Raw genomic sequence first — 12,579 nt, 5'->3', positions numbered from 1 at the left:
ACAGAGCGAAGTCATCCATCAAATCTTAAAATAGTGCTTAAAATGAGTAACCGCTGCTCTGGTCTTCAGACTACAACATAAGGAGGGACTTTTATATGACCCACTACACACCAAAGTCCATGGAAATACTCCCATTGACTTCAATGAACATAACCCTAGCACTGCATAATGAAAGGAGAGAAACCAATTTATCAGTGCATGAGAGATGGTGCTCACCATCAAGTCTTTCTTTGGATTACTGCAAGGCTGCAAAGCCAGTTTGCCTCCTTGATGTATGATTTGATGTGCCTCTGAAGAAAATTTTATTTAAAATCTCTCAAAGAGGGGTGGAAAAAAATGTCCCTGGAAAAAATCCCTTGAATGCACTTTCCTCCTTAGGATTGACATTTCATATTGGTTTCCCCTTGTGCGAATTTAAGTAGGGCCTGTAATGAAGCAGTATTAAAGTCGTCATTTCTGACTCTTGCAGCTCCTCCCCAGTGCTGGCAGAATTGCTTTCAGCAACAGATCCCACGTGAATCAGGGTATAGGAAATGAAAAAGGGTTTTGCTATGTTGTTGCTGAGTATTCCAGATGAGCTATCACCACTGGTGCTCTGAGATGCTCAGGGCACTGCAGGGAAAGCATCAGAGGCACTTGAAATTGGTGTAACCTGAGTCTCACTGCAGAAAATTTTTGCACCATCTCTTGATTAAGTGGCAAATATCTAAACCTGCTTCTGTCTTAGAGGAATTGGTTGGCACCCTCAGCAAAGTTGTTCATGCTTCGCTTCTGTCTGGCCATTGCTTGACCAGCCTGACCCAAACACCTAACTTAGAAAGAACGCCAGGGGGAATAGAAGCTGTCTTGTATTTCTGCAAATTGCTGTTGACTTGAAAATATGTTTTGCATATATGCCAACTTTAGCGTGCTTGTTTAAGTGCATGAAGTGAAGGCATTGGAACAGGCTGCCCAGATCAGTGGTGGAGTCACCATCCCTGGAGGCGTTAAATAAAAACGTGTAGACATGGCACTTCAGGGCATGGTTTAGGAGACATTGTGGTGTTGGGTTGATGGTTAGACTTGATGATCCTAGAGGTCTTTTCCAACCTTAATGATTCTATGATTCTATGAAATAAAATGCAATTTTGAATTATATGCACTGGATACGTTTGCTTGAAAAGTTTTGTGTAACATTTTTGTGACATTGTACCAGATATAGCTGAATAGGGGACTCATCCTATACCTATTGTGTAAACTGTAACATATAAAGTTTAGTGCAGTTTTTCATAACATGAAAAACAGTAGTAAAATACATCCAAAGTCCTAAAAATGGGATACAAACTCCAAATATAAGTAAAATTTACCACTTACATAAAAGCAATGATCCACACCTCACTAAACACGGGCTCAATCAAATGTATAGCATAAAACCTAACCATTTATAACCATTTATGAATGTAGTCATTACTGCACTCTGCTTTGAAATAACATTTTAAATTTATATGTTTTACTGTGATATATTCTTTATCAATTTCTTAGAGCACTATTGCAATGTTTCATATTAAATTTAATGTTAACTGTAATTTCATCTTAATTTTTAATATCAGATCCTTTCCATTACTTGATGTTTTGTGCATAATTTACACTGTTGTTGCAGTGTCCTTGAAATTGTTAACAACATTGATTGGAAAGGAAAACACAGCATTTAATGGAAAGTTTTGGGGAAAGCATGGTGTAAAGGAGAAAGCTCAGGCCTATTTTCGTTGTTGTAATCTTCTCTGTAAGGGTTACAGAACAGTAGTGTTTTTGCTTAAATTCTTGTGTCTTTTAGCAGTGGGATTCCCAGCTTTGTGAACCTGCACCAGTTGGCTGTACCATTCATCAGCTATTCTTGTCTTTTCATGAGCTTGGTTTGTATTCTTTTCTTTTCCTGCTGATTATGTAGGTTATGACCAGCTGTAGAATATATGGCAGGAGGGGAGGACTGTGTCATGTAAGCGTGGCAGCATGAGGTGCTGGGTTCTGCCTAAGCTGTTTCTAACTTTCTGAGGGCTGCTTGTACCTCTGCAACCCAACTCAACACACAGCAGAACTCAATGAACTTTAAAAGCATTAGTGCACCAGATTTTGCCTGATGGTTATTTGGGGCACCTAAACAAAAGGGAACTTCTGTTCACTGCACATACTGAGCATCAAAATTGGGGATTTGGAGTTTAAGGACTGATTAGGTTCAATCCCTAAAGAAGGTATAGATTTGGAGAGCGTCCCTTACATGTGGAAAGTGTGGCCAGCTAAGTACCAGCGAGAAGTGCCTGGAGAAAGGACATCACTGCAACACACATAGCCCCCTGCTAAAAGCAAAATAGTGTGGTGGCATCAGGTTTTTTTAATATGTAGTAAAAAATTATTGTGCATAGAAAATACTTGTTATATGCTTCGTGTTCTCATGTGGAGTATAAAAAGACTGGGTTTTTATCGAGTTTGGTAATTCCTGAGACTTCAGAGTTAAAGCAGCCATCTGTGCGTTGCGTTAAACCAAGAACTGACATTTTAGCATGTATGTTTATCCAGCTCTATCAGAGAGGAAGAATATGTTAATTGTGTAGTATATCTTTGAACAAGACAAAATTTCAGGTTATAAAATAACCTGTTGGGATGGTTTTGCTTTTGAACATTCTGCATATTTAGAATGAACTAGTTTATTTGTGCTTATACAGTAGAAATACTTGCATCAACCTTCATGCTTTTGGAGTGTTCCTGCTATTTGACAGTCCCCAGGTCCAGTTACAATAGGTAACATGGTGTGCAACTTCAGTGGAAAACTCACTGGAGCTTTCTTGCATGGAGAACAAAAGGAAGTAGGGTAGAACAGGACAGTCAAGTCCAGTTATTAGTTTGATGTTCTGGAGACCAGTTTCTTCACTTAATCTTCTCACAAGACTGTTGGTCAAGTCATTTACATCTCTGTGCCTGTTTCTCCCACATTAAAGGAGCTTGTAGCATTGCTTTACTTCACAGATATGAGGTTTGAAGGTAAATAAAGACCAAAATTCCATTTTTAAAATTCTATTTCAAACTTTATGGCTGGTACAATGACAAAATAGAACCAAGGTTACCATAATTACTGAACAATTGACATCCTTCCCCTGAGATAACTGTATTAATTTTGCTAAGCTGTGCATGCGAAATTGTGGGAATGCAAGCCCATGCCAATAAATATCGCTGCTTTGGCATAATAGCCTGACCAAGAAACCCTGTAAAGCATGTTTGTAAAATACATTTTCATGTCTTAAGGCCATCTTGGAGCACAAGCAGGTGAGATTCTATCTTCTTCCAAAGCAGTATGTAAGTCCTTAGCACAGATTTATGATAGGGGCTGTGTTTCCCCTGCATCATCCTTCAAGGGGTCTTCACCTTTCAATTTGGTAGAGGTAGTGGCTGCCAGTCTAAATGTGCCTTTTTTTTTTTTAATCCATCTTCCTGCTAAGATACACACTTTTTCTACTCCATTTTCTCTTTCTTACTGCAAGGAGAAAGGCATATTAACATCGTTTTCTCTTTATGCATCCTGTGCATGTTAATGAACATGTATTCCATGTTTTGTTTGTTCATTTTGTGATGCTTTCCAATGGGATAGTAATCAAAAGTATGTGTAGCGAAATGTTAGTGACAGCATGTGAATTGAAAAGTCTTTGCCTATAGATGGTCAGATGATTTTGTGCATCATTTTGGAAAGAGCAAGAATAACTCCAGTGTTTCAAGGAGCTACTCTGATTTGCACAGAATTATTCATAGCAAAATATGCGCAGATGTGGAGCTCTTGTCTACAGATACCTTAAAATTCATTGATTTTTAATTATATGAAACTACATCCTTCTTAAAACAAGATTTAAGGAAAGTCACACACTTCTTATTAGTGTATACATAGTTTATTGGAGAAGATTAATAAATAATTTCTGTTTAAGGCAGATAAGATATTCAACATAGTACTACTGTTAATAATTGAAAGTTAAAGCAAATGTATGATTGTGTTGCCAGGATTGCAGAAAACAATGAATCATGCATTTATTATTTTAACTGATATGATACAATCAGCAGGGAACTCTTATTTAGAGATCTGGTTAGTGCCTGCTGTGCTGGTTAAAACCAAATGCAGGGTGCTTGTATTAATGCAGCTCATGGAATGAGTCTAATGCATAGAAGTTAGAGGGCAGAGACAGAGAACACAATGTGAGAGGGGTTTTATGTTGTTTGTGTATGTAATTCATTATTGTTAGAATTTATTTAAGAAACAGGGTACTCCTGCTTCATGTATATTTTTTGGTGTGCTTAAAGAGCACTTATGGAGGACAGGGGACAAATAGAAGTCATTTTCCTAACAGAGCTGGTTTTGCATTAAAGTTGGGCAAGACTCGTGCTGTATGGGGAGGTATTTTGAAACAGGACAATACCTAAATGTCCTTCACACAGGTGTCATTGCAGGAAGGTCTATCTCTCATATGCACTTCATATAGCTGCCTGAGAGGGAGAGTAGCAACAGTACCAGATAACTGTTTAAAATGGGAAGTGAAATTGCAGGTGTTCATGGTCTCAGTATTTACGTATTAATTACTCAGAATTGCATAAAAGTAAAAAAAAATTAACTCATGTAAAAAACCTCTGTAAGCCAAAATGGCAGTTAATATCAAAGTTCTATCCACTTATGGTGTCTCTCTCTGCTCCTCTCTTCCCATATAAAATTCTACCAACTCCTCCTTGGGGAAGGAAGCTGCCATTGTAAAAAGATCAGATAAAGAGAGGAGAATAATAATGGCAGCATTAGCAAGGAGCTCTGCGTAATACCACTGCTTCTGCCACGGTACCTCTGCCCTCCCTAGCAGGTTCCCTGAAGCAAGACGCAATATATCTCTTAGTTTGAATATTTCATTTTCAGCGGTACGCCTGCTTTTCTTTCATGTTATATTCAGCGTTACCTATTTATAACACTTTTTAAAACCGATTTTCCAGCTTCTTGATATGGTACAAGAGAAACAGAAGCTATGTATCAGTGTAACAATAAAAGGCATGAGGAAAGGGGGAAAGTAATAATTGGTTGCAAATCAAGTTATGAACCTCGAGCAAAAATAAAAGTGGAAGAAAGAGGGAAGAGAGTTTTATAACCTCAGTAAACAGCAGAAATTACAATGTGCTGTGTACATTTGGTTTGTACTTTTGTACCGAGTTAGTAGATCAGGATGTTTACCTGATGTTGTTTGCTCTGCACATAAACTCTTCTGATTTAGATGATAGATAGAAACTATTTATACAGATAAACACAGTAGGGGTCTAAACACGCATCCCTGTGGAACACCAGATGTGAGTAAATGAACATTTGATTTTCCTCTTGTCTGCTTCTGACAACCTGATGGATAAGAAACCATCTCCTGAATTCCCTTAAAACCTGATAGCACTAATGCAGATAATAACATAGAGTGAGATATGGTATTTATTAAATCTGCTCTCTAAATATTAATACGACAGCAGCTGTGTTTCTACACTTTAACTGTACTTTTTAAACACTGTGTCACTTGCTAACAAAGATGAATGCATAGGATTAATGTAGAGGGTTTAGGACCACAGAGGTATTCAAATGCTTCAGATTCATGCAATTTAGAAATTAATATTCTACATCACAATTGATTAAATAAAAGCAGTGTGAGAAATTTACAGAATTGCTTTTAAAATGGAAACAGATTGTGTGAATGGAATAAAAAGCAGCTATGTTAATTCTTTTTTGTCCTTTATCCCAGGTGGATCTAATGCTAACCACTGAAGAGTGTATTACCAGAAAGGAGCTTTAGTATTTCATAAGTTAGAAATATCATCTCTGAAGTGTCAGCAGTTTTATATCCATTTTTCTCTCCCTCTCCATTTCCTCCATATCTCTGAGACGAAAGTCTTACAGAGGAAGAGGCTGCCAGGGGCCATGTCTTGGGCAGATGCTTTTATTCACTATGTCATGTCTTTTCCATAGTTAACTGCCAAATGCACTTGTAGTTCAAGCATTCTCAGACGGTGGGGGGTGACTTTGAGTGCAGTAACTTCTTACCTAAAGCTAAACTCACCAACTCCCTTTTGCCAGAAAAGCCATACACCCAGCACCCCTCTCAGGTCACGTGTGCTTCTTATTTATTAGCCCAGTTTGATTGACTTTGGCTGAACTGGGCTTCACGTTTATCAGTGAAAGTGTAGCAAGGATTAGTACCAACTTTTGCACAGACAATAATTCTACTTTCTTTCATGTAGTGTAAATCCCAGTCTAAGGGAAGGAAACCCAAAACCGATATCAACCAGATGTTGGGAGAGCCTGCATTCTGTTGCCTTAGGCAGTTGGTTTCTTTATATCTCTGGGAGAGAGTTACAGTATCCAAGCACACACCGTGGAGCTGTGTCCACATTTGTGCAGAGTTTGAAGAACTGATCATATGCAGCTTGCTTTGACTACAGGCAGAGCTTGAGGTGGTATGTAACATCAATATTCAGGCAGTTTTTGGGGTCCCACATGAGGTGCTTGCATTTAGCATGTTCTTTGTGTTCAGTTGCATACATGTGTAGAAGAGGAATCATAGAATGTCCTGCATTGGAAGGGACCCATAATGATTATCAAGTCCGACTCCTGTCCCTGCACAGGACAACCCCACAATTCACACCATGTCTCTGAGGGCCTTGTCCAAGTGCTTCTTGAATATCAGCAGGCTTGGTGCTGTGACTGCCTCCCTGGGGAGCCTCTTCCAGTGCTCCACCACCCTCTGGGTGAAGAACCTTTCCCTAATACCCAACCTAAACCTCCCCTGGCACATCTTCCTGCCCTTCCCTCGGGTCCTGTCATTGGTCACCAGAGAGAGGAGATCAGTGCCTGCCCCTCCTCCTCCCTTTGTGAGGAAGCTGTAGACCATGATGAGGCCCCATTTGTTTCATATTAACTTCTCTGGAAAGAAACTCAACCCACAGAAAAAAAGCCCTGCTTGTTTACACCAAGACTAAGTTACTGAGATGACAGCTTAAAGAGGAAGAGACTTCTTTGAGCCTTACTTGCTAGGTTCATTAAGGATCTTTTCAGCGTAACTTTGTCCTAACTATCCTGATTTGAGCTGTTACACTTCTGGGTACCTGTTAAACTTTTTAGTCTGATGTTTCTGATACTCCAGTGTTTGTGGGTATTGCAAATGAGCTTTAGCTACCTTCTCTCCATGACAGCATAGCCTCATTCTGGTAGGATAACGCAGCTTTATAGGCTCTTCTCCATCAAGTCTACCAGTCCCAACTTGAGTATGTTGATTAGTGATTTCATACTGGATTCAATAAACAAAGTAGCGGGTACTTAGAATAATTCTACTGTTAGGAATGAAAAGCTAATTGGCTTTGAAGAAAATAACCCACACACAATTTGTACCACTCCACTGATCAGAAACTGGACCATGGATAATTGAGATGGTATGAAACACCTACTGCCTCATGCTCACAATTTTTTGATCCATTAATTCCTGCAGTGTTTTGTGCCTACCTACAGGAGGATGTTACAACAGCTTAGTTCATTACAAACAATTCTGCCCCATTTACTTTAGAATTTTGTGGTTGCTAATCCATAAATGTGTAGAAAGCCAATTTGCAAACAAAGGAGCTTGGAGATAGTGACTCTTCTGCAATCCACCGTTTCAGTGTGATGTTAAAGATTAAGATCTTATAAAAAAGAGAACCACATTTTCTCATAGATGCCTGTATGGTTATACTTGAGCCTAAATTTGAAGAAGGTTTTGGATGGTGGATGGTTTGGGAGGCTGTTTAGAGTTTTTTTATTTTGTGTTGCTTTGGGGTTTTTTTGAGGACATGAATCACAAAAACGTAATCCAGGTTTGTGTGTTCAATTCCAAAATTAAATAGAAGTTTGATGTGGATTGTAGGAACACAGAGTTTGTGGCAGGTATAATTACATTTGATTCTATGCACATAAAAAATTGAGTGAATTCTGTTTCACTCAATAAAAATGTTATTTGACATTGTTATTGCTGCTCCTGTTCTGCTTTGTAGAAAGAGGAAGGAAGGAGTATCCTGGTGCTTGTGACAGAGAAATTCAAACTGTCATTAAGCATTGTTATTTTCAATATGATTCTAATGTCAAGGGGCAAATTTTCACAGATTTAGAATTTTTTCTTGATTCAAATTATTGACCTTGAAAATGGTTTTCTTCTCATGGCTTTTGTTAAATGATATATTTTCAAGTCTTTCCGTAGCATTTCAGGATGCTAATTAGTAGCTTAGATGCCTTTTTCCCAGAAGGCAAGAAACTCTCTATCACACTGTGAAGTAACTGTCAGATTTAACCGCATATTTTGTACATGGTATTTTTCCTAGATCAATGTGGTTTTTTTTCAAACACTTTTGAGATATGGTTTATAAAAACTGTGTAGTCTGGAGTTCCAAACTCCTGTAAGGAAATTTAAACCTACTGATAGTAGGCTTGAGTTTCTTGGTTTCCTTTTATGGATCCCTTACAAATAATCCTCAGATGCCTAAGAATAAACCACTTGAAAACTACTGTTATGGGTTAAAATAGTCTTTAGAGATAAAAATATCTTGATTAAAAGGGAAACCTATTTCATCAAATCTGGTAAATTTATGCTCACCTCAATTTTTCAGCCAATCTAGCAACAGAGTAATTGCTAGGAAGGGCAATAATAGGGGTGTGATGTTAATATTAAAAGAGGAAACCTTCCTGGAATATTGAAGTCTTATTTTCACCTGGCATTTGATTGGATTTCACTTTTTTTCACTAGCACAAGTCTAGATAAGAAATTGCTCATTGGAAATTATATCCTGAGTTAATAACAATTTCTGTGAATGAAGTGGAGTCACCATATTTTTTTTTGTCTGGGTCTGCAAGGAGCTGATCCAGTCTAATGGGTAGAGAGCAGCAGCATTATTCATAGTAATATGTAAAGTACCCTCTTGGGCTCACTGTACGTTTTATCTTTCATTATCAAATTGACACTCCTGCAAGGGTAGATTCATTCTCTGGCAGGGAATACTAGAGGCTATATTTCTGAACTTTCTCCCTCCATCCAGGCATTCTCTCAGTGCCTTGGTAAATCATCATGTTAAATCATTAATAGTGAAGAAAGGCATGCTACGTAAGCAATTATATACTGATTAATGTCTAAGTTAAATCCCTCTCTTCAAAGATATTGCTGACCTGCTGAGTATCTCCATCATATTCATTTTCTTTGTGCTTTGGTAGAAGCTGATGGCTTAGCAGTCCAAGCACAAAGGCAGGAGTGTTCTTAGGTTCAAATCCTCATGCGCAGCACTGAACATGAAGTTGACGTTCTCTCTCAAAATCAACATAGAGGGGACACAGGGGCTGGTAAAATTCTGTGTATGCCCTCAAAATTCTCATTCTTGTTATCATGGCAGTTCCAGTGGTACTAGCAGTGATAAGAGCTCTCACAGAGATGGGGCTGTTAGTGCTGGCAGTACTGCATCAGTTCAGCCTGCTGTGAGTAAGGGTAGATGACACGGTGCTTCAAATGTGGGCAGCCATAAGTGCTTTTCTCCCATGGAGCTCCCAGTGTTACTACTAACATGAGAACCAAACACACACTGGCTCATGTAAGAATGGTTTGAATCATTTCATTACCCAGGTGTTAAATTCTGTGCAATGTAGGCAGGGAAACAATACAATAAAATCCTGACTGGTGAAGCAGAGTAGGATTTGGGGGAAAGAGATAAAATTTTGGTGTTTTCCTAGTGATAAAAAAATAAAGTATAAAATACAGAACCTGTTGGAATTCCGCAAGGTGTCTATGATGCTCAGTCTGTATAAATACAATGGTAGCATCTGTAAAGTTATTTTACAGGTGAAATTCATTCTGAAACAGTGCCATGTTAATCCTTATGTAATTTATTGTAGGGTGGCCTTCCTGAGCAGGGGAGGACGCCCTTGATAGTCACCCACTGAAATCATGAGCCTCTCCTGCTTCATTGTTCCAACAGTTTAAATTCACTGATTTCTCCTTGCTGTATGTGTAAATGTTTAACCACCTGAACCCAAAAGTGTGCTCACAACAGTGACCTTATGCCACAGAAATGTAAGTCTGTGCTATTAGCTCTTTGGGATGTAGGTGGTGCTTTCTTTTTGTGCTCTGGGACAAATTGCTGACAGATAGCATTCATGTACTTGGTAGCTAAAAAGAAAAAGGAAATACCTGCTGATAGAAAGAAATATTTATAGGACATTTGCATTGATAGTATTTTTAGATGTTTTCTGTCTTAAAATCAGAAATATGTATTGAAATATGACTTACAAGTTCCATCTCCTCCAGAAAATAAGAATCTAAGACCAATCTCTTCTTTTTCTCTCTGTTAGCTGTGTTACCTACTCCTTTGCATTGGGATTATGTGATGTCTACTAGATCAAAGCCTGGATGAGAGCGCGTGGTTCAGTACAGTTGTGCTGCAGTCAGGACTGAAAAGGCAGTAGCGTGCTAAAGGGTATTTTCTGTAACATCAGACCCTGCTTTGCCACTCTGCATGAAAAAATGGTAACACAAGAAGGATGGCTTTGCAAACTCTCCTTATTTAAAGCTTAATCCCTTCCCACCAAGGTTCAGATCTCTCACTTTGGTATGCAGGTATCAACCTTTGATTGCTGGGAAGTGTGTCTGACTTTCAGATGGGGACAGGTGCCTCCCCAGTTACGTAGCAGAAGTGAAAATATAACTTTTAGCATGACCAGGATTGTGCGTTTTGTCAGACCCACTGAGGTGAGAAGCTATCACTTCAGAATTGTTACTCAAGCTGTCTTCTGTGCTTAGTGCTAAAATATTCATTGTATATTAATTTCTGATTATACCAACATCCTGTACCAGGTTCTGCTATAGCCCAAGGACCACATTGGATTGTAATGTTGAAGTGGAGTTGAATGTAACTTCAAAGGTATTCAGATACTGTGCTGAATGCAAGCCCAGCAGAAAAGGGCCTGTTCCTTTTGCTTTGTACAATGAAATGTGCAATGTACAAGTGCACATACAGCTCTGCACATATTTAACAATATTCTCTCTGTTTCTTTAGAGGTACCAGTGGTAATGTTATTTGTGAAGCAAACATTTCACTGGAATTTGAACTTTGTGCTACAGTATTTCAGCTCTTGTAGTCCGTGTTTTTTTGGCAATGCTGATTGCCTGTAAATCCTCTTACCTGTTTTTTCCAGCTGAAGTTATTCAGCACTTGACAAAGTCTGGCACAGGGATTCCATAAATTAGAAGGGGTGGGGTTTTGGTTTTTTTTTCCATTTTATTATATCTGAGTAAGAATTTTCAGTCGTTTCTCATGAAGCACCATAGTAAATTCTGCTAAGTTTGTGCTTCTGGAAAGTGCTGCTACACTAACGCTTGCTCATCTCCTTCCCCCAGCACCTAGTACCACTCCATGTCTGTTATCAGGTTAAGAAAGTCTATACTCTGTGTAAGCTTGACTGTACTAGTAATAGGCAATGCAGTCCCACAGGCAAAATTCACTCATGGTAGGGCTCCCAGCCATACTCCTTATGCTCCTTCAGAAAAGAATTGTAATTTGCCCTGTAGCCTCCTTATAGACACTGGCCAGCCAGCCTGATGAGAAGTGTCCTGGCCATGCACCCTGGGGCAAAAGCTGCAGTCCCTGCCGAGGCCCACCTGATTGTTCCAGGAGGTGGAGGGAGGAGGTTTTCTGTTAGCTCTTACCAGTTTGCAGACACACGTGCAAGATAAAAGAGAGCACTTTCTTCTGGATGAGCTCAATTAAAGTCAACAAAGAGTAGATAAACAAGCACCAAAAGTGCTACAGTAGTTTGGGGCTCATGGGTCTGGAATAAATGAAAGAATTAAATATTCAGTTCCTGCAGTAAGGCATTCTGCAAAGGACGCTTTATTGCACACAGTGTTTCTCCCTTTCACGTTCATTTTCTCCATTGTCATAGTTTATTTTCATCTGATGCTTTAGGGTGAAAAGGTCCATTTAAATAATGGAGTTTAATATTTGAATAATTTTTTTCAACGCTTCTTTCTTTTTTGCTCCTCTCACACACATACAAAAGCATGGACCAAAAGCACAAAACAAGATAACAGATTAGGGCTCCTGAGCATGCCAGAGTTTGAATTACTGAGTAGATGACACCGCTCTTGGTGTTTTCCAGAGAAGGCTGGCTGACTTGTAGGAAAACTAATGTTCTTTCACAGTTGCAATGAAAGGTGAAACTACAGGGAAGTAGCAATAAACAAATAAGATTTTAGGGGCTCCCAGTATTCTTGAGGAGAAAATGTGGCAAGGGAATATAGAGAGGGCAAGAAGAGGTAACTCTGCTTCAAAGGAAAAGCGAACAGGCTATAATCATTCCAGAAGAGACATAAAATAGCAATTTGAGGCAAAATATTTTCTCCTAAGTGATGTTTGGAGAATATTATACCAATGAATTCAGTGCCTTTTAAAAAGTCTATTAATTTCATCACCTTCCCCAATCATTTGTGAAACAGGATGACTCGTAGATAGTGGTGGAGCTCAGGACACCTGTGGTCTCTTGGTTTT

The 12,579-nt window shown here is 38.9% G+C and overlaps 1 long non-coding RNA gene across 1 annotated transcript in view; it reads left to right on the top strand.

The window, feature by feature from the left end:
- Positions 1 to 10,068: 10,068 nt before the first annotated feature.
- Positions 10,069 to 12,579, top strand: part of LOC135315224 (uncharacterized) — a 164,876-nt gene continuing 162,365 nt past the window's right edge. Inside the window, exon 1 of the long non-coding RNA XR_010374675.1 lies at positions 10,069 to 10,106. This is a non-coding gene — a long non-coding RNA (uncharacterized LOC135315224). The remainder of the gene's footprint in view (positions 10,107 to 12,579) is intronic.

The sequence above is a fragment of the Phalacrocorax carbo genome, chromosome 10, assembly GCF_963921805.1.
Source record: "Phalacrocorax carbo chromosome 10, bPhaCar2.1, whole genome shotgun sequence".
In the NCBI taxonomy this organism is placed as follows: domain Eukaryota; kingdom Metazoa; phylum Chordata; class Aves; order Suliformes; family Phalacrocoracidae; genus Phalacrocorax; species Phalacrocorax carbo.
The sequence above is the reverse complement of the archived record's forward strand: the minus strand, read 5'-3'. Positions and strand labels throughout refer to the sequence as shown.